The sequence below is a fragment of the Pleurodeles waltl genome, chromosome 8, assembly GCF_031143425.1.
Source record: "Pleurodeles waltl isolate 20211129_DDA chromosome 8, aPleWal1.hap1.20221129, whole genome shotgun sequence".
NCBI lineage: Eukaryota > Metazoa > Chordata > Amphibia > Caudata > Salamandridae > Pleurodeles > Pleurodeles waltl.
Genome location: NC_090447.1, coordinates 1,248,943,271 through 1,248,966,645, shown reverse-complemented (window position 1 = coordinate 1,248,966,645; position 23,375 = coordinate 1,248,943,271). Strand labels below are relative to the sequence as shown.

At 43.8% G+C, this 23,375-nt stretch overlaps 1 protein-coding gene across 8 annotated transcripts in view; it reads right to left on the bottom strand.

Moving 5' to 3' along the window:
- LOC138250560 (uncharacterized) overlaps positions 1-22,968 on the bottom strand; it is a 454,823-nt gene extending 431,855 nt beyond the window's left edge. For 3 of the 8 annotated variants that reach the window (XR_011194983.1, XR_011194984.1, XM_069205561.1), the window contains exon 1: positions 22,716-22,968. The gene's annotated coding sequence lies outside the window, so the exon portion shown is untranslated. The other 5 variants (XR_011194981.1, XR_011194982.1, XM_069205560.1 and 2 more) reach the window with 3 other exon arrangements.
- Between the last annotated feature and the right edge of the window lie 407 nt (positions 22,969-23,375).

Sequence of the window (23,375 nt, the reverse complement as noted above, 5' to 3'; positions counted from 1 at the left end):
CTACAGGCGTCGTCATGTTGGCCAGGAAGGGTCACAACCCAGGGTGGACTCGAGGTCAGAATCACCTGGGGACCTTCTCTGGACTGGTGGGCCACCTGGACTTGGGTTGTGGTTGTCGGGTGCAGAGTGGGCAGAGCTCACAGATCCGGGGCTGTTCTGGAGTCCTTTTGGAGGGTTTCTTCTGGACAGGCCTGCTGTCCTCCAGAGTTCTTGGTCATCTGCTGGGCAGGCAGTCCGCTGACGGTTTGTCAAGGTCGCTGGTCCAGCAGGATGCATCGTCTTTTTGTAGCAGAAGTCTTGATGCTGCAGGTAGGCCAGTAGGCCTGGGGCCAAGTCAATTGTCATCCGGAGTCTTCACTGCTGGTGTTGGTTTTGCAGTCCTTTCTTGCGGTGGCCCCTAAATACTAGATTTACAGGGGTCAGAGGGCAGTAGCCAATGGCCACTGTCCCTGAGGGTGGCTACACCCTTCCTGTGCCCACTCCCTTCAGGGAGGGGGGCACATTCCTATTGGTCCCTCTCCTCCAAAACTAAATGGAGGATCCTGAAAGGAGGGGAGTCACTTCAGCTCTGGACACCTTAGGGGTGGTCCTAGCTGCAGTGGTCACTCCTCCTTGTTTTACCTATGTTTTCCACCAGACCTGCCACCAAAGGTGGGGCTTGGTCCAGGGCTTGGGGGGGGGGGGGGGGGATCTGGGGTGGGAAGGGGGGCACAGGAGAGGTATGGGCAGGCATCTCCACAAGCTAGAGTGCCTTGGGACACTTAACAGGAGGCCAGAGTCTTTGAGGGTCACCAGGTTTCTGCAGTGGGGAGGTGTGAAGCACCTCCACCCAGAACAGGCTTTGTTCCTGCCACCAAAGAGCACTAAGGCTCTCACTCCATGGGGTCAGAAACTTGTCTGTTAGTGGCAGGCTGCCACAGACCGGTCAGCTCTACACTGGTGGGGTTGGGTAAAACACAAAGGGCATCTCTGAGAAGCCCTCTAGGTGCATTTTACAATAAATCCAAATGACATCAGTGTGGGTTTATTGTGCTGAGAAGTTTGGTATCAAACTTCCCAGTCTTCAGTGAAGCCATCCTGGAGTTTGTAATGACAAACTCCGAGCTCATGAACTCAGTATAGGCACACTGCACTCACAGTGTCGAAGAATGGACTTAGACACTGTAGGAGCATAGTGCTCATGCAGCTATGCCCTCACCTGTGGTACAGTGAACCCTCCCTTACGGCTGTAAGGCCTGCTAGAGGGATGACTTACCTATGCCGCAGGCAGTGGTTTGTAAGAATGGCACCCTCAGAGGGATGCCACATGGACTTTACCCTTTTCTCCCCACCAATACACAAAACCTGCAACAGTAGTGTGCATGTGTTTGGAGAGGGGTCTCTTAGGTTGGCACAATATATGCTGCCACCCTTAGGAACCCTCTCTGGCCACAGGGTCCTTGGTACCACTGGTACCTTTTACAAGGGACTTATCTGTGTGCCAGAGGTGTTCCAATAGTGGAAACAATGGTACACTTTTAGGGAAAGAACACAGGTGCTCGGGCCTGGTTAGCAGGATCCCAGCACACACTCAGTCAAGTTAGCATCAGCATTCAGGCAAAAAGTGGCGGCGGGGTCAGGGGAGGAGGGCTACTGCAAACAAGGGGCCAGTTTCCTACACCCCTGTGCTGGGTGTGGCCAGGTCCCCAGGTGGAAAATTGTGAGGGCTTTGTTAAAAGGACAAAAATGGTTTGGACATGGAAGCCCCAAGACCTCGCCTGCTCTCTGCACTACCATGGGGTAAGAAGCTTCCTCCTCCATAACCACAGTAGGGGGAGAAAGCATACCAGCATCAGGGGAGTTAGCCAGACCACTGGCTTCACCCAGTTCCTGAGCCCAGTCCATAAGGTCTTCTAGCTAGTATTCTAAAGGATCCAGCTACCCCTCCATACTCTCACTGAACTCCTAACTGTAAGAAAAAGGGTCAGGATCCGACTGAGGGACCAAGGCCCCTGCAGAATTCAAAACCGGTGTTGAGCGATGCCGCTCCAGCGCAGTGTTGGCAATGAGTATAGGATCAATGTCGCCTACAGGCCCGGGCAGCGTCAGAATACATACTGCAACCGTTGTCGGGGAAGGTTGCTGTGGTACGACTGATACCGATTTGGATCTGGAAGCGGATCCCTGGGTACCCCCTCAGATCAGAGGCTGATGCTGCTTGCACAGAACCCAATGGGCCCCTGCAGTGCCCGTAGGCTCTTCAGCAGGGACAGACTGCCCAAAGATAAGGCGCATGGCCACTTAAAAATTCCTTCAGTTGGGCAGGGGTGGCTCAAGAAGCTCGAGGAGGTGCAGAGCCGACCCAGAAGTTGGCTCTGAAAATGGAGGCCTAGAACGAGGACATTCCTTCTCCATCGTGGTGCTTGCCGACCAACGTGCTAAAGCCGAGGAACGCTTGTGTGTCTGACTTCTTCTTGTGCTTACCCGAGTGTCCAGACGATTTAGAATGGAACAATGACGAGAGGTGGTGGCTCCACAAGCGGTCTCGAGACCTTCCTCTCCACAGAGATCGGGAGCGATGTGAAGCCAGATGTCGGGCCTTATGGCCTGCAAGTTAGAGCACGACTGAGGGTTGTTGTCACGCTCCAAACACCACAGACAGACGAGGTGCAGATCCGTCACTGACATCATACGGTGATAGGAGTCGCAGGGCTTGAAGGGGCTCTTCTATGATGACATCCGCGACGCACCAAGAAGTAAAAAAAACGTTGACAAATAGTCAAAAGGGCAGTCAAAAAGCGACTGTAGGGGTTGCTCTCTTCGGATCTGCCCGCAGGCTGGTGTGGAAAGAAAAGAACTGACGTCAGCATGTCAAGGTGGTGCCCATATATGACCCACGATGTCATATCCGGTGACCAGGATGACGACAGATGAGGAGTCGACCAACGCCACCCAACGGCTCTCAGGGGTACTGTTCAAAGAAAAATCTACAGATCCAGACTAACACCTGGGGGAAATTCTAAGGTAAGGAATCTGCAAATAGAAGTCTCTATCATATACGTCTGTTAATGCTGTAGTCATATCCAGTAAAGAAGAACCACACAATATTTTGTAGCCTGTTACCATTACCTTTGGTTCAGTCTCCAACCAACGTGACTTCCACCTTAAACAGTTGTCCCAAATTAACTTGTTCAGAAGAGATGTTCTCTGTGCATTTGGATGATCCATTTACCGTTGTACAGAAGAGGTTTTCCTCAGTGTGCCCAATATTAACAAGTTTGCCCTCGTGGCCATCTGTGATGGACATTTTGTCTAACATCGCTCCCGATTTACACGAGATACTCTTGTTGGAAATGCCATCTTCTCTTTACTCCAGACATGCCAATAAAGCTGTTCAAATTCAACACGCTCACAAGGTGCAGTTCTAGTGAATCCAACAATACCTCTGCTAAAAACACACTTTATCTTCTTCGTCTAGAGCCAGAAGTAATTTAACGAGTCTTAATTGCCTAGATGGCTCAAGGTATTGTAATATGAACAAGCTGATCCATTATTCAAATTTTACCAATTAAGAAATCAAGGTAAGTTTTGCAGGACCTGCAAGCAGAGATTGCATATATCCTGCCTGCCTTTCTAGTTGTTCCCAACTAAAATTATTTCTTCTATCCCGTCAACTGTCAGATTCTTCACTGGCGAAAAACCTGTTTCTTTGCATTTCTCTAAAACCCAACTATTTACCCAAGCAGCCAATTTTTTTTCTGGCTTTACACAGAGGCCTGCAATACATTTCAGCTATGTTAACTCAGATAGCTGGCAACTACAGTCTTTTCTCAGATTCAAGGAAGAAACTTGGATAGTGGATAGGATAAGAGGATCAGTACCAATTCAACATACAGAGACCTTATATTGCCCTCGCTATTCCTGAAAGTCTGCACTGAGGACTTATTAATATTACTTGCATCACTAGAACTAAAGAGGTATAGCTCAGTTATGCACATCAAGATCTATTATAAGATAATTATATCTTAGCAGAATAAAAGCATTTTCAGCTTCTAGAACAAGGCCATCCTTAGCAGCCTTTGTCACACTATCTCCCAAATGATGACATTCCTCAAGACCTTAGAGCACGCTCACTAGTAAATGATAGGCTATACCTTGTTCATAATGCCTCTCTAAGATCTTACACACATTTAATCTGTCAAACCTTCACCACTGACATGCAAGGCAGATCAAGTCTTTACTGTATATAAGCAAATCCTGTCTGGAGCTCAAGCTTTAATTCTCCAGGGTTATTCAAAGCCATTCACTCTTTCTTATAATGAAAAGGGAGTGTTCACTCTTGGGGGACTAACTCAGTAACACAATAACAGGCATCTAGTGTACCTGATTACAGCACAGCCCTCGGCCCAATGTCATCTGGACTTCACCCTGCCTTTATGCAATTGTTGTGGCTGTAATTATGGTTGATTTATAAGTGAAAGAGAAAACCATTTCACTGGCCAAATAATGCAAGGCATTTGCAAATCCCTCTGAATCAAGCAATATGTCCTCTACCCCTACCATTTACAGTAAGTACACTGTAGCACTGGCATGTGATTAACTTCAAAGAGAAGACAAGGACTAAGGCTGCAAGTGATCTTAACCCCTTTGCTGCCATTCCTGAAACCCCCTTCCTCAAACCTTGTTTTGGGCCATTTGGGGTAGTTCACGCTTAGGCCCCCATAAATTTTGTCCACATAAGCTATCCATGCCAGATCTGCAGTCTTTTTTTCACAACATCCGGGGGATTCTATAGGCACCCAGGATTTATGGATTCCTCTGGAGAGGACCAAGAAACCAGCCAAAATATAGCTATTTTGTTTTTTGGGGGGAAAATGGGAAAAAAGTGCTGCAGAAGAAATGTTCTGATTTATTTCCTGCAAATGGCATAAACAAAAGGTGTGCAGTGCTAAAACCACCATTTTCCCAGCTTTCAGGAAGAGGCAGACTTGATTCATAAAATCAAACTTACTAACAAGTATTTGGAATTTTACTGGGAGATAGCCCATTTTCCCTATTTTTTTGTGCTGTCAAACCTCCTTCCGGTTTGTGGCAGAAACAGGTGTGAAACCCTTGGTAGGATCCGGGACAGCTTTACATTTCTGAAAAGTAGTCAAAATTCTGAATTCGGTAAGGGGTCATTTAGGTAGATCCTTCAAGGTTTTCGCAAAAAAAAAAAAAAACAGGTATGGAAAAAAATATTGAAAATTAGCAGGAAAAAACAGGCATTTGTGACAACGTATTCATTTGTAACTTCACATCATGATGGCCGATTCGGAAAGGCTATATATACTTATATATCTGCTAGACCAGTGGTTCCCAACCTGTGGTCCAAGGACCCATGGAGTCCGCAAAGCCTCCTCAGGGGGTCCGTGACTGCTTCGAAAATTCATTAATATTAACATATTAATAAAGTGCATATAAATAAAGTGGCTAAATGTACAAATGAAAAATTTTAAAGCGAACTGTAAATGTCACAGAATTTGAATTTGTAGGCTAAAATTAAAATTCGTATCCCCAGACTGATTTGTCTGAGCAGTGCATCTGCACCAAACAGAATACAGTATAGACGATGTGTGGCTTCAATTGACTTTAGAAAAGCTCCAACCTTCCTATTATAATAAAAATAAATAAAAATGTTTGCAAATGTAATATAATGTGTTATCTGTGTATCTGTTTGATGAAATGCTTGTTTGTGTATTGTTTTGCGGTTCAAATCATCAACAAATTTTAGGCCTGGGTCCCTGGCTTCCATTAACGATTCAGTGGGGGTACCCAGCTCCAAGAACTCAACAACTCATAGCCAATAACAGAGCTGCACCTTGAAATGGTTTTTCATTGCGTACTGGGTATAGAGCAATTCATATGCTAAAATATAAAGAGTGAAAAGTAGGTATCAAGGAAACCTATGTATTTTCGAAATAGGCACAAGAAATGAAGTTTAGAAGCAGGGGTTATTTGCACATCTCTAAATTTTTGGGTACCCACAGTGTCATGTGAATTAGAGGGTATTTCTTAAAATAACTTCTTTCTTAGACATTATCTTACATTTGGAAGGTGCAAATGCAGAGAAATACAATTGGTAATGATAACACTTGCTCTACTCTTCTGTGGTCCCAAAGGTTTCTCCAAGTAAAAAGGTACCTATCTTGTGTGGGTAGGCCTAGTCCTCGTGACAGGAAATCCCCCAAAACGCAACATGGATACATCAAATTTTTCCACGCACAGCTGACCCGTTTTTTTGAAAAGTGGATAGCTGTGGTTTTCGGGCCCCAGTTCACCCAGCACCAAGGGAAATCTTTCAAACTTGTATATTTTCGAAAACTAGAGCCTGGGGGAAATCCAGGGTGGAGTGACTTGCTTGGCTCTCACCAGGTTGCTTTACCCAGAATCCCATGCAAACCTCAAACTTTGACTTAAAAAAAAAACAAAAAAAAAAAAACATTTTCCTCACAGTTCGGTGATGGAAAGGTCTGGTATCTGCACAGAGCCACCAACTGCCTTCCACCGAGCATTCTCCTAAGTCTTCTGAAACTGCTACCTCACTTGTGTGGGTAGGCCTCATGCCTGCAACAGGAAACAACCCAAAACACAACATGGATACATCAAATATTTTCAACGTAAAACTTAACTGTTTTCTACAAAGTGGGTAGCTGTGGTTTTAGGGCCCTACCTCAGCCGGTACCCTAGGGAAACCTAGCAAACCTGAAAACTAGCCACCTAGGGGAATCCAGGGAGGGTTGACTTGCATGGATCCGATGTTTTTTTTATTTTTATTTTTTACCCACAATGCCCTGTAAACCTCAAACTCTGCCTGAAATTAATTATTTTCATTGCACTTTTGTGATGGAAACTTCCGGAATACCCAGGATTCCACAAAATTCCGACCACTCGGCACTGCCCTTATCAAACTTATTAAACCAAGGACAACGGGAGCCCTTGTGTGGGGCCTCTTACTGACATCAGTTTGATCTGCTCCTGTCGCTGGCCCTAGGCCCAACCACACAAGTGGCATAGCATTTTTAATCGGCAAAGTGGGGCAATGATGGGTGGGAGAAATTTTGAAGATTCCTGCGGGTTTTGGAAGTTTCCGTCACAGAATTCTGAAGGAAAGTGTGTATTTGTCATCAAAATTTGAGGTTTGCAGGGCACTGTGGGTTAGAAAATGGTGTAGGATAGATGCGAAGCACACCACTCTGGAGCCCCCCACCCCCTTAGTCTGCAGGGTAACAGAAGGACGGTTTCCCCATTGTTGAGGGGGAGGTGTTGCAGAAAATGGCCCAAAAAAATGCTCCCTAAGGGACCCTCCATGACATATAGTTATAAAAATCCCTGGTGTCTAGCAGTCTTCTGTTGCCCCAGGGGGCAGATCGGCCTAAAAATATGGCCAATATGCCCCCGTGGTGGGGGGGGGTGTCAGAAAACAGCCACAATACTTGCCATATTCCTGGGAGCGACCCTTGCTTAAGGGGCCAATCCCTGAAACTAATATAAATCCCTGGTGGTCTAGTGAAGTGAGTCCCTGCATTCCTAGGGCGATCTCCAAGCAGGTATCTACTTAGGTACCACTGGATTGGGGAGATTCTCCACTTTCCAATGATACCACTCCTGTGTGATTCAGTGCTCGGGGGGCTGAGATAGCCTCCTGAGCACCAGAGCAGTGAAAGTGAAATGAACCAATTGGCTTATTTCACTTTCACTGTAATGACATCAGTGCGCCATGCACCACAGTGACCAAAAAAAATGCCTCACACAGCAGGGGAAGTTCTTTCCCTGCTCCTGAGACTCAAAAACAAAAAATTCAATCCCTCTGCTGTTTACAGCAGAAGGATTTGGTCGTCATATGTTGAGAATGGAACGGTTCAGCCGCAGCACACGACCACAATGGCTGAGGACGTAACCATTACGTCCTCAGCACTGAAGTGGTTAATGGACGGTGCTATAAAACTCCTAGCTTCACCACCGTATGAACATCTGACAAACACACTTTTTTTTAAACTGATGATGTCTTACTGAACTACTGTCCAGCTCTGATGAAATGATTTAAATGTGTAAATGACTTCCAGTCACAGGTACTGCAAGCATTTCCCTAAGAACCCTGTCATGTCCAGCCTGGGATGGGTGCATATTCCTAGAAAAACACTTGGCATCTTCTCTGGAAAGTACTATTTTTGGTCCTCCTCACTGCGAATACTACAGTGAAATGTCAAGGTCACAAATCTTGGATTTATTCATCCCAATATTTGAAAATCTGTACACATAAGGACATGGGGGCAGGGTGCACCTGCTACTAACTATGCAACTGATGACCTCATGCAGATTTGCCAGAGTAAAAAAAAAAAAAAAAAAAAAAAAAAAAAAGAGAAGGATTCAACACTACAAAAGCACGTTGGATTAAAAAAAGTCACCACATGAGATCTGAGCTTCTTGAGGCTGCATGCGGGTTGCATTTAATTATGATGAGATTGGCAATTCTGGTGATATGGAGATACAGGAGAATGGATACCAATAAAGATTGTTCTGCTCTGGATGCCCTATAACCAGAGGGAACTACATTCACAAGTGCTGTGGATAACTGAAAGGGACTAAATTATGTTCTCATATATATTTCCTCCTCAGCATGCTAGGAATATTGTGTTAAACAGTTTTGATCTACACAGAATCCTAACTCACATGTGATGCAGAATACCTCAAATGAAATAAGGCACTACTCTACCACAAATGGTATTCACAAAAAGTTGGTTTTGTATTTGTGTGCTACCAAAAACATTGCTCTCAATTCTACTACTGTGCAATTAAACATTCTTTTTAGGCTTTTTATTACAAAGTTATAATATTGCTTGATTGAGGCTTAAAATTGAAAAAGGCTGTAGTAAATCTTGCAAGATTAGCTCAGTGTATCCAACCCCAGGATGTTTCCTTGAGGTACTCTTGATAGTAGGCTACCGAAGATCCCCTTTGCACAGTACATGACAATAAAAGCCCCTATATTTGAGCAGGGAAGACCTGTTTCTCACATGTTTAGAACACCTCTCCACTTTGCTGATGCCTGTTTCCAGTCGCCAGGAACCATGTTTTTTCACTGCCACAGACGTAGTGGTAAAACTGGTATTTTAAGTTGATATGCAACATTTTTTTTATCTGTTTCTCGCATCAGTCACTTTTTTGTCTTCAACATAATCATGGATGGAAGTGGCTCTAGAAGAAGCGAACACCACCAATTCCCACTGGGTGACACACAGTGAAATGGGAGATTGAGGGTGCTAGCTGGTACATCTAACTCACTCATAAAACCATATCAGTAAATAAATGAGGTGCACAGATGTCAATATTAATTAGGACCTACTCGACTGGATGGAAGGTAATAAGGGAGAAGGTGAGTTTGAGACACAGAGTAGATCAAAGCTCTAGCTACTGCAACTGTTGCAAGAAGAATTACAACTGCACTTACAGTCCTCTGAGGTCGCAAACATTCAACAGGATAATGCAGACAACAACCTATTAGATTTGTGCCTAATAGGATGTACATAGACCTTCAATGTTCTCCTTACCTTAATGTTTAGAGTAACTTCAATGGCAAAGTACATGTGACCTAGTTAAAAAAAGCACACTGCACTATAATTAAAATGTCACCTTGGCTCCAGTTCAGTGAATGGCCTGATGTTGTACATTCACAACCTACTACATTCCAGGGCCAATGGCATATTTTAAAGCTTGGAGAGGAAGTGAAGTTTCAATGTGCATCAGAAGGCGGCAATGACTTATTACTATGACATGGGAAACTTCCGATGGTGACCCCAATAAATTAAAAAACTGCACCCATGTCACCATGTCGACCTTTGCGGTCACACAGTCATCCACCTACTGCTCCCGATATTATTAAAATAAAAAAAGTAAAACAAAGTGCTTTTTGGAATTGGGAGCCATTTAAGACCAGTCTCTTGGCATTAGGTAATGACATATACTGTAGAAACCTGCCAGAAAACTACAGGAGAGTGCGAGGGCCCTGAAGACTTTTGCCTGTGGCCACATGTCACTTATATGTTAAGGAATTCTTGTGTTCTTGTCCCTTGGAGAAATACAGAGTCCACTAGACAAACTCCTATCAGCCTGTTTCTGTGCAATGAAAGTGGGATGAGTAAATTGGAAAGGGAAAAAAGTAAAGCAAGGGCTAAAATAAACACAAAAGGCATGACCGTTACTCAGTCATTCCATGAAGATAATTCAACATTTCTCTGGACAATACCAGGTAGGGCAAAGGGTATTAACTAGAGACTAGAAGCAAAGATAATAGCATTTTTTCGGTGAAAATTGAGGATTTGTGGCCACATGACATTATTTTCGTAAAGCTATGCTCAAACCAGCATTATAGCTCTTAACAGGCCACATACTTTCCATTTTAAAAAAAGAAATTAAGAAAAAAAAAAAAAAAAACACAGATTTGGAAAAGATGATGTATACGTAGTGGAAGCAAGGAGAGGTATGCAGGAGGAGAAATGTGGAAACAGAATTACATTGATTATCTTCATGTTGGAAGTATTTACATGTGAGAAGGATCAAGAAGAGCAAAGTGGAGAAGAGTGGTTTAGAGAAATGAATTGCCAAATATATATTGTGAAATGTATACTGTCCGCCTGCTTACTCACTTTGTGCATGCTACGTAAGATCTTTGAGTGGCTACCCCTACACACGAGACACACAGTGACACAGGCCCTCATCACCAGACGACTGAACTACAGCAACACCCTCTATGTAGGAATTGTTGCACACCTCCTACAGAGAATGCAGACCAGACAGAACGCCACAACCAGATTCATCCTCGGCCTTCCCCGACAAACCCACATCATGCCCCACCTCAGACCACCTCACTGGCTCCCTGTACAGAACAGATGCCAGTTCAAGCTGCTGACCTACACACACACACACACACAAGGCTCTACGCAACCAAGGACCCGCATACATTAACCACTGATTGAACTTTCACCAACAGAGAAGGCTACGCTCTGTCTCTCTTTCACTTGTCAATACTCCCCGTATCTAATGAAGCAGAGCTGTGCCTTCTCTCACACTGCAGCAAAAACCTGGAACAGCCTCCCAACACACGTCCGGACCATCACCCACTTCCTAACTTCCGGATGGCCCTCAAGACCTGGCTGTTCTAATAAGCATCCGGGACCTGGAAGTGCCTGGATACCCTATTGGGTGATTAGCCGTGCTTTATAAATCCTCATTGATTGACTGAAGTAGCCTCACCTTATGTAAGAGAACAAAGTATGACTTGAACATTTGCTTATTGTGTCCCCACCGCAAAAGCTCTTCATCAAAGAACGTGCAACCATGAACTCTATAACTACACCTTAAGGCAGGAGTTTGAGGGAGAAATGAGAACCAGAGCGCTTTCTCTATTTATGTACACACTTACCTACTGCCCATTATGCCAAATAGCAATAAGGTAAACAACGAAGGACCTCCACTTTGGTCGGTCTTTTCAAGTTTCTGTACGGTGCTCCAGCTGTGGTTCAGGGGTCTTTATTTCTGTAGTGCCCATTCAGGCATTCTTTGGCCTGCCTCTCTTCCGTTTGCCTTGTTGGGTCCAGTGCAAAGCTGTTCTTGTGATGGAGTCTTGTCCTTTTCTGGTGGAGTGTCCTATCCATCTCCATTTTTTTCTCATGATTTTATCCATGCACTCTAGCTTGCATCTGGGAGCAGTTCCTAGTTGGAAATAGTCTGCAGGCGGAACATGCTTACTCATCTTACTGGTGTGGAAGGCTGACAATTTGGTCTGGCCTTGTGCCGTCTGCTCTCGAAGTCACTGCCTGCCCCCTTCCTCGTGACTGATAGCACTGCCTAGGTAGGTGAACTCTTCACCATGGCCAGGTCATCTCCATCTACATTGACTGGTGAAAGGTTTGGATTGGAGTGGCATAACGTCTGATATTTTGTGTTGATCTTCAGGCTCACTTGCTGTGCATAGATGTTGAGACACAACATATGTTCCTGCATATGCTGGTCTGTGTGTGAGAGGTGATCTCTACAATCAGTCTCCCCCAGTATAGAGCACAAGATCCATCTGATGCCTCTGGCTTGGTCTTTTGGTGTGCTTCTTATCACCCAGATGATGCCTAATTTGAAGAGCATCGCTGACTTGCCAGATCCCTGTCTCACCATGGTCTCGACTTTGAACCTATACTCACTATCTCCAACCTTGCAGATAAAATTATCATAGAAGCTTGTGATGAGGAGAACTATCTGCTGCATTATGCATAGGCTCTCAATATATGCCAGAGGCTGTGATGGTGGATACTGTCAAAGGCTTTCCCAAAACAGATGAAGCGTATGTATAGTTGTCTCTGCCCCTCTGTGCACTGCTCAATTATGTTTTGCATAGAGAAGAATCTTATCACCACACATCTGCACCTGCAAAACTCAGTCTGTTCTTTTCTTAACTGCATGTTCACATCATTTGAAAAGGGCTTTATAATGATTTTCTCTAGGATTTTACTCAGGATTGACTGAAGAGTGATTCCACCCATTCTTTGGAATCTTGACGATGATTTCTTTGTTTCAGTCATCTGGTACTTTCTTTCCCTCCCAAACTGATGTAAACTGGTTGGAGGATCGTGGATGATATTTCAGGGTCTGCCTTGAACATTGCTGTACATTTCTTGAGTGATCAGATGGCAGTTATTATTTATTCTCTATGTGGTGAGGCGGTGTTCACATACAAGTCTGTCTCTGCTCCTTGGGTGGCTGCTTTGCTTGTTGCTACTGGTTTGTTCAAGACATCTTTGAAGTGCCCAGCTCAGTCTGCTTCCCACTCTTTCTCTGTTACGAGTAGTTTGCCTTGCTTGTTTATTATAGGGGCTTTGTATGTTGCATAAGATTTACCACTAACTATCTTGGTGATCATGAAGATCCTACCCTGTCCTCTACTGGCAGCCTTCTCTGATTGCCTGGCAAGGGTATCAAAGTACACCTGCTTGCCTGCTCTTCATTCTTTTGACTTCTCTGTTTGCTTCTATGCACTATTACTTGTTCTTCCCCCTGCAGCCTCTCAGGTTGGGCCTTAATGAATTATTTTGTTGCCGTTCTGTCTTCAATAGCTTGCCATTCTTTCATCTTCCTTGTCATGGTCCACAGGCATGTTTCACTGTTCTTCACATAAATTAAAGAAACAGGTTCTCCTTCTGGCTTTTTATTCACCCAGTGTTTCTCTTTATTCGTTTTAATATTAATTATGTGAAGCAAAGTACAAAGAAAGGTTCATGCAAAAAAGAGAGGAAAAAGTGATAGAAAGATGACTGCAAAAGCCACAGTTGTCCAGGGAGGAGCGTAGGAGCATGTGAATGTACAGCACTCCATGCCAAGAACAGATGCTTACTGGGTAAGTAACATTTCCCGTTAGAGACGTGTGGTTGCAGATACACAGCTGTGCATAGACTGTAAAGCGTTCCTCCCAGAAAAGTGTGCTTAGCCTGTAAAATTTCAGTAGATTGAAACAAGCATTTGCAACACAATGGGTCTCGCATTTGCTCGAGTTAGAGCTATTAACGTTTTAAATTCCTACTGGAGTTTTCTTCCCACATAAATTGAAAATGAAAAATAAAAGAAGTTCAATGGTTTGATTAAGGTGGAACAGCAAGGCCACCTTTGGGAGAAATATGGGGTTTGTGTGGAGAACAACTCCATCTCTGTATCAGGAAGAAAGGTTCTTCCGAGGTTAGTGCCTGAAGCTCACTGACAAACCTAAGAGAAGTGATGGCAACCAGAAATGCTACCTCCCAACAGAGAAATAGAAGGGGACGGAATGGAGAGGTTTGAATAGAGGACCCATACGTTTTGGAAGTTCAATGCTGAGGCTCCATGTTGCGGCTGGTAGGATCCAAGAAGGAATGACTCTTTTGAGACACTCCATAAAAGCTTTAATGGCTGGAGTTCTGAAGAAGGGAAATGTGTGGCCTGTTCTAAAGGTCGGCGGCTACAGCTGCTAGGTATACTCGTATGGATGTGAAAGCTAAACCACAAGTATGCAAGTGAAGTAGATAACAGACAAAGGGGGTTATTACAACTTTGGAGGAGGTGTTAATCCGTCCCAAAAGTGACAGTAAAGTGACGGATATACCACCAGCCGTATTACGAGTCCATTATATCCTATGGAACTCGTAATACGGCTGGTGGTATATCCGTCACTTTTGGGACGGATTAACACCTCCTCCAAAGTTGTAATAACCCCCAATATCTTGTACTTTGGCTGCTAAAAGATCAATGGGCTTTGAATAAAAATAGCAGACAAATCTCTCCCACTTGGCAGCATAACAGCCACGAATATCTGGCCTGCGTGCTTCTTTTAGGATGGTCATGTACTGGGGTGGAAGATTAAGTGACCCAAATTGTAGGACGACAGGAGGCAGGTCGCACGATTGAGAGATCTGGTGTCTGATTCCCCCACACCATGGTTCTACATGAACAAGTTAAGCCTGTTGGGGAGCCTTTTGTGCCGCACAACTGAGAATTCGAGGAAGGTGGTGAACCATGGTTGGCATGCATATGTGGGAGCTACCAGGGTGAGAGACACAAACCACAAATGGAAGAAGTAGGAGAGGAGGAAAGTGTAGGCAAATACCCCTGACCAACTCATCCACAGTGCATTGCCCCTTGGCTGTAGGAAACTAGAGGCAAAGCTTGGGCATCTTGTATTTTCTGCTATAAAGAGGAGATCTATTTCCGGAAGTCCCCAGTGCTGGAATTACTAGAGGAGGAAGTGGGGGTGGAGATCCCACTCATGGATTTGTTGCTGCATCCTATTGAGTAGGTCGGCAAAGGTGTTGTCCACTCCCGGAAGGTACTCTAATAACAAATGGATCTTGCGTCGGAGAGCCCACAGCCAAATACTCTAGGTTAGAGATCTGGGAAGATATGGTGACCCCCTTTCTTTTGACGATAATATATCGCTGTTATGTTGACCATCTTTATGGGGACTACTGTGATAATCAAGTGGGGAAGGAAAACATTCAACACAAGGAGAACAGCTTGTAGTAGTCAGTTGGTGGATGAGGAGACCATAGTGGATGGGTTCCCACTGGCCTTGGACAGTCAGATCCTGTAAGTAGCCACCCCATCCCATAACGGAAGTGTCCCTTGTAATGGTCCTCTGTGGAACTAGGTCAAGAAAAGGCTGCCCCTGTAACAGGTTGGTGGTGTTGCACCACTGCAGAGAACAACAAGTGCAGCAGCGATAAACACTACATCATCTCAATTAACCTCCGCCTCGGACCACTGATGCGCCAGCCACTCCTGCAACAGACAAATGTAACCTGGCATGGGGCACTATGGCACGGAGAAGGTGCATGACTGTCCTGACCGTATAAGAGAGGTATTAGAGCCTGGAAGAACTGTATCCTTCCAACACTTAGATAAGACATGTCAACTTCTGAGTTGAGGATTGCCCCCAGATAGGGCTGAATCAGAGGGGGTTGGAGGTGGGATTTTGTAGAATGGATGATAAACCCTAGTTAGTGAAGGAGATTTATTGTGAGCAGAGCGGGTTTGCAGCAGTTTTGACTGGTGGCACTCTTGTTGACCCAGACAAGGAAAGACATGGATGCCTTGTTCATGCAGATGAGCAGCCACAACTGGAAAGCACTTGGTGAACACCTTGGGTGCAGTGAGGACTCCAAAGGGGAGCACTTTCAAACGGCAATGCTTTCAGCTGACTACAAACGTGAGATACAGGTGATGTGCTGGATGGATTTGTATGTGGAAATAAGCATCCTTCAGGTCAAGCAGATATAAAAGTTGTCATGTGGTAGCAGCGGGATAACATCCTGAAGAGTAACCATGCGGAAGTACTCTAAATAATGTATTTGTTTAGGGGGCTGAAGTTCCCGAATAGGTTGAAGGGAACGGTTATTTTTTAAAACCAAAAAGTACAGAGAGTATACTCCTGTGCCTTGCTGATAGTGGGGTATGGGTTCTATGGCTCCTTTGAGAAGAAGCACTTGGATCACTTCCCAGAGTAGCTTCTGATGTTCTGTGGAGGGCGTGATAGTGTTTGCAAGGTGGAATGGTGGGCAGCGTGGAGGTAAGCTACAGACAAGAACCATGTTGAATAGTATCCATCATCCACTGGTGGGAAGTGATGTTCCGTCAAGCAGCAAAAAACCTTTGTAGGCAACAATCCCCCACCCTCCCACCCACCACTCCCCATACCCATAGGTGTTGTTAGTGTTGGAGGCAGCTCCTTCGGGGGAGCCACCCTTACCCCTGCCTTTTGAGTAGTTCCCCTAAAAGACCCTCTTACGTAGCCTCTGGGAGAGGACTGTTGGTGTTGGCAGGAGGTGGAGGCCTCGGTATACGTTGCCTTTGAGCCTCCATGGTAAGGCATATGTCGAGAACAGCCACAAGGAATAGCTGTCTGCAAGGTACCCATCGCTTTTGCCATCTCAGTATCTTTCTTTATTTTTCCCAATTTCTGGTCAACCTGCGGTCAGAACAGATGCGGACTAAAAATGGCAGGTTGAAAAAGGTTTTCTAGACCTCATGCTTGAAGCCGGAGATTTGAAGACGTAGCATGCCTTTGAGCAAGGGAAAATACTGAGCAGCTGTACTGAAAATAGGTAGGTTTGACCACTGACTTTGTGTTCACCACTGTGCATGTTAGTTGTTCAGTGTTCACCAGTTGCAGATTACATTTTGTATTCAGTTTAGCTGCCTATTGGCTTTATAGTGGCGTTAAACATTGCAGTTGAGACATTGCAGTGGAGCTGTGTTTTTCCACATGGTAAACTAAGCTTGTTTATTCATATTTCTCTCACCGAACAAGAACAGTTCTTGATAAGAGAGCACATATTTTTTGTTTTCGTCAGTGCAGCGAAAGGTGTAGCCTTGGAAGGGGTGCCTTGAAAGGTTGGACAATTTGCAACGTTTTTCTTCGAACTCTGACCTACAGTAGCCAGCATGTTTGAATATTTCCATCTGAGACGGGAAGGCCTTTCAGAAGGCTCTTTCCATGATTGTTTAAGCTATAAATGAGGTGGCCCTGCTCAGTAGAGAGGGAATTTCCGAGACCTCATCAGGATTGGACGTCAAATGCCTGACATTTTCCTGTGAGGGTGAGGATCTCTTTCTCGCAGTTGAAAGGGGTCGTCATCTTGCTGGCATGAGAAAGATGAAGAGCTTAGCAGGCCCTACAGTGAATAATTTTTACTTTATCCTTTGCTTTGCAATTATGCTATAATATAATCACATATATTTGCTGGGTACATTGCAGTTGAGAATCATTTTGATATACTTTTAAATGTGTGCCTTCGACCTACTGATCTCCTTCATTTTTTTAGGAACCTGGAAGGGCATTCCAGAGATTTTTGTCTGCTCAGTCATTAGTGAAAGCAAAACAGCAGCGCAGTGTGAAGGAGAGGGTCTCAAAAAGGAAGTCCTCCTCACCAAGGCTCAGTGTAGAGATCAACCTTGTGGAAGGAAACAAACCTAAAAATTAGTTCATGGTAGAAGGTAGAGTCTTCAGGAAGGGAGGGAAGGCATGGTACTGGTCAAGGTCTGTGGGTCACCATCATAGTGTTGCAGGGATCAGCCTGGAATGTTGAACCTGTCCTCTCCTCTCTGACCTCTGTGTCAGAGTGAGAAGACCTCTGAGATGTGTAAGGAGTGTAAGGATGGGTGTCACCTGAAAGGCAGCCAGAAAAGGTGATCGCTGGGGAGAGGGGAAGGAGGAACTGGCATAGGGCTAGTGTTCTTGTCAGTTTTCTTTTGCTGCTTAGACGGTGGTGGCAAGTCCAAAGCATCCTCAAAAGATAGGTGACGTTGGGAGGGTTAACAACCGGACCCTGGGGTGGGCTAAGGTTCGGACCCTATGGTATAAGTAGATAGCATGGGAATGTACATCCATTTGTGCGGAAGCAAAGAACTGTAGAATACTAGTAGATTAAAAGGTCAGGTGACAGTTGTGCTGTCAAGCAAGACCTAAAAATCAATGGCTGCCTTCCTTCCATCACTGCTGCTACCACAGAAAACTTGCATAAATTATCTACTTATATAAGACACTTTTACAGCATTACAATATAATGTTGTGCCACTGAAATGTTAAGCTCAGCCAGCAGGATAAATAAACAAAATGATCACAGTTATGTGGACAGCAGGCACTGTTTGGGGAAAGCACAGAACTACTGAAACATGTATTCAGGCTCCCAACATGTGGGCAGAGCCAAAGGCCCTCTCCTCATGATTCTCACATAATTGTCTGGTGACCGCTGCGCTGACAAGCCAGACCATAAAACTGCTCAAACTCAGAATGGGCATAAACTATATAGTTCTAAAATGGTTCAACCCATCCCTCAAGGATCGCTCTAATCTAGCTAAGTAGTTTCCCACACTTCCGAGTGGAAAAGAAAACAGGAGGCATTCCCCAAGGATCTACTCTCTCCTCCATTCTGTTTAAATTGTATGTCAAACCGATTAACCTACTACTGGAAAAAAAAAACATCAAACTTCAACAATATGCTGACGATACCCAAAGTTACTTAAAAATCTCATTTCACAAAGAACTCACCGTACTCAAAGAGGGACTAGATATAGTATTCAGTAAGGCATCTGCGAACTCCTTGAAATTGAACCCCCAAAAAACTAAGATCTTGATCTGGTCATGCAAAACAACCAACAGATCGATCCTTCTGTAATCTCTTTACTGACGAACTATGAATGCCTGCCCTCACTTGCTTCTCTGGTCAAATCCCTGGGATTTTTCAATGACACCATACTCTCCCACGATCACCATGTGAGGAAACTAGCCAAAACAAGAAGCATACACCTACGATAACTGAAAAGAATAAATCATCTCATCTCCAATGAACAACTCAGAATGATGGTCCAAGCATTAGTGAGCTCCAGAAATTACGGCAAGACCTTCTTATGCTCTGGTCCATGCCTACTGAAAACAACTCGCAATTCCGCAGCTTGCCTAATCTCAAACAATAAACATTTTGACCATGTCATCCAAACTGAAAAATCTATGCTGGCTTCCATTAAAGGCCTGGATCAGATTCAAAATTGGTTGTATGACCTTTAAAGCACTTCAGATGGGACAGCCAAGCTACCTCTCGATTTACTGAAAATATCTGGTGGAATCAGACAATCCAGCAACAAAACCTACCTCCTGCTAGAACCTCAAATTCAAATCATTTTTGGCTCAAAGACTATCTTTCTCTGGTGCTGATCCCAGATGTTGGGACTCCTTATGCAACAAATTAAGAATGGCACCAGATGCCTTTGCTGTCAAGAAGCAATGTAAGAGACTTCTATTCAAAAAACACTTCCTGTCAAACACTTAACAGATCTATCCACTTCCCACTACTTTCTCCTCCTTTTATCAGCTTTCATCTATCCTCACCTTAAATGTATCTCTCATCGCAAGTACTCACTAACTTCCCACCACCCCGTTCCCTCAGGTTTTAACGGTTATTGTAACGATAAAATCTATGCTACTTGTACACGTATTATGTTCCAGTAATATGTAAATATTGTTACACTGTAAAGTGTTCTTATAACACTTTGTGAAGTAGCACTATAGAAAAACAAAGTAAATAAATGAAATGAACACCGACCTCATCCTCGAGGAACAGGCTGCCAAAAAACAAAGATGGCCTGGTACCAGCTCTCTCTTCAAAAGAAAGTGAATCAGTTTGTTCCAGAGAGAGAGATGTCAGAACTGTTGTTCAAGGCCTCGCACTCTCTCACTGGATGGTAGTAATACCATGCTCCCCATCCTGATGGACATCCACTGGCTCCTCTTGTTGGCACACCATTTTCAAAACCACTCCATCATTTACAAAGTTATCTTAACCGATCTTTCCTCTCAGTTTGCAGACAAGCTCACCACCTCTTGTGGTTCGCGGGACACAGACAGCCGGGAAGGCATCATACTACAGACTTAAAAAGAGTAAAAAAATAAATAAAAATAAAAAAGAAGAAGGCAGCATGCCTTTTCCATCTATGCACCCAGGATCTGAAAAAATATCCTTGTTTCTATCAGAACAGCACCATTGCTGCTCCTATTTACAAAAAAGGAGAAGACTCACCTCTTTAAAGTACTACATCACAATGCATTAATCATCGACAATTCACAAAGGTATTTCTCTTCCTTTCTTTATTTTCTTCAGAGCTCTAGTGGTTTGCCCTGATGGTCAAATGCGTTTTACGTCAGGACAAAGACATGCTCCATTTACAAAGTTATGGACTGAAGTGAGATGCTGTAAATGTGGTTACAGCTGTGGTAGCTTCACAGAGGTGGCTGGGACTTTTCTTTCTTGTTCCAGCTACATCACTTATTTTCTGGATTTCATCTCCACATCCAACTACCTCTTCTTTCACTCTATGACTTTATGCTTCTCTTTGACCCTCTACAGCATTCACCCGCCTTTTGGTTAGGTTTGCGCTACTGCACTATCACACACATACCTAAAAAAAGGGAATTAGGCTTAAAACAAGACTGTTCCTTAGCAGAAGTTTTTCTCATTATTTATTGATGATCTACCAGCTTCACTTAATCAGGCAAACTCTAACCCACGCGGTTGGGTGGTCCTGCTAAGTGCACCATTATACAGTCACGATTTGGTCATTTTAGATCAAAACACCCATTTGTTTTCAACATAGACTGAATGCTTTAGAAAATTAATAAGACAAAGGTGATGCAATTAGCAGAGAGAAGTCTGTATAGAGCTGGTCTACAAATATATACGACTCAATGTATGAATATTTGAATTGTATAATAAAAGTTTAAATTTCAATAAACACTATAAACAGGAAAGAATTAAAGCAAAGAGAGCAATGTTGGGTCTACTACGTTTTAATTGTCAATACTGTGGATTATCTATGATACCACTGCTCACAGTATTCACTGCTAAGGTAGCCCCAATTTGTAGTGTGTGGACAATCAGATTTACTTATATAAGTTGCATACGATTTTTTTTAAATTGTTGCGGGATAGGCACGGCAGCACATTCCAGGGTTGCTATCCAGTGAATGCATAGTTGTTATACGACTTACACTGAGGCTATGCCCGTTACAAAATAAGATTTAAATCCCCTAATAAGATTTGTAACCTCATAACAAATTTTGAAAACAGTTGTTTGTCATCTGAATGTATAACCGAAATGCTACAGAATAACATCAATCGTAGAACAAGATAAGTATGAATACATCATTATCAAGGTACTATTAAGTAAACTTACGCTGCTAGCAAATAATCAAAAGGGGTCCAGTTTATATCAACCAGGAGCATCTAAAACGCCTGGCTATTACGGGATCGTTTACGGCAGTAAATCTTTCCCTTATAAAGACTTATTGCAGTTAATTAAAACCATATAAGATTAATCAAACATTTAAAACAATAAAAATGTTCCAGCAATTCGTAGCACAAATAATGATTTAATTTTTTTTTTTAAAAACATATCTTTTCAGTACATATTGCTAAAATCCTAGTAGTTAATTTAAAAATATAAATTGGCACAAGAATAAATGCATTTGTCAAGGGGGTCCGTACATTTAATCTCGGTCATCAGTAAAACCAGATGGGCAAAGTGCAATAGGGATGTTTACCACAGCAAGATATAGCCCGTTTATTACTTTTTTGACAACCTCCTGTAGTTAGTTGCACGAAAGACCCATAAAACGGTCATTAAGGGAACTGGAATACACACTGTCAGGAAAATATTTGATAATTTGCTAGATCCGGGATCAAGGAAAACTGCCCTTGTCGTGGCTCTATCTTTAATGCAATTAACAAATTATCTGATGTTTATATCAAGTATTTAACATTTTAGGTTTGATTATGATTTTAACTATTTAAAAAAGTAACTTTAATATTGATAACCGTGTGAGCTTGTACGAGAAGTCTAATGAAACATATTAAAGACCGATTTATTGCCCGCACAAACACAGGTCGGATCGCATTACATTTATTGCAAATAAGCATTCAGCGAATTTTCAGCACTATAACTTTGGGTAAAGGACCAGAAGCGTTTTTGATTGACAGACGCTCAACAGATGAATGGTGTTTACATGACAACTAAAGTGGACAGCTATAATGGACACAAACTCCATTTCACATTTTATTGGACAGAAGGGATTCTCTGACAGGTTGGTGAACCAATAGTTTATACAAAAGGGGCCGCACATTTTGCTGAAACAAACGTAAAAAAACGTCAACAAATCAGCCCAATTGTCCTGAACATCGAGACTAACCTTAGAAAACAGGGACACCTCCTAAGATTTAACTATAGCAGTTGTACTAGCGGATGATACTTTCCATAACTTCAGGGAGATACTGGGTTCCAAACGGTGACAGTCCCCAAGTTGTAATAAGGTCCCGAAGATGGGATCTACCGGCGCTCTTGAAAGAGCTGTCTTTGTATACGTTTATCACACTCGTACACATCCCTTCAGATCCTGGAGAAGTGGAATCCGCCTCCTTTATGACCGTTTAATGCTAGAGCTGTGATGCAGGAATAAAAGGGGGAGGGGTAACAGGCCGATATAGTCACTGTCAGAGATCAGTGCAGAGAAGCAGGCGCCCGCATTAGGCTTCAACCTCTTGTTTACACCCTGCAACCAAAGGACGGTGTAGAGACGCACCACCTGTCTCCAAAGACGCAACTAATTGTCCCTCAATCGGCTAAAGAATCACCCACCTCCGCGTTGGGTCTATTCCGACGCCGTCCTCGCGGGAGCCGCGCCTTTTCACGCACTCTGAAGGGTGCCCGAACTCCTGAGTCCGGTGCTATTCGCTCCAATTCCAAGATGGTCGTCAGAGGCCGCTGCAGGGATGCGTCACGGGCTCAACGACAGCGTCCGGTTACGGACGCAATCAGGGACTACAAATCCCAACAGTTCCCATTACAAAGCGGGTGCGAACACCAGCATCGCGTATGAGTGCTCGGGCAATGCTCTAGTCGGTCTGTTGTACACCTAAGATGGCTGCCTACCGGAAGTATTCCTGCAAATTGTAGCGCACATGAGAATTCGCTCGACAGGACCTCGGGGCAAACGTGACGTAACTTAGGGACGCTGAAAACGTATTTACCCCAAATCTACGACTGGAATGAACGCTTGCCTTACATATTTTATTGGTTCGGAATTTTGTACCATGATCATATTCTGAAATATAGTTCTATCAATCATTACAGTTTACAGCTACGAACACTAACGTTCTCGACAGAAGATTGTAATGTATTTCCTTCTGTAAGTCTGCTTTTGTGAGCCACCACTTCCAAGTTGCTTTGTTTAGTCATCAGACAGTGCTGGAATGGGAAAACATGGATTCTTGGAACCCATGTGGTATCTGTTTTATT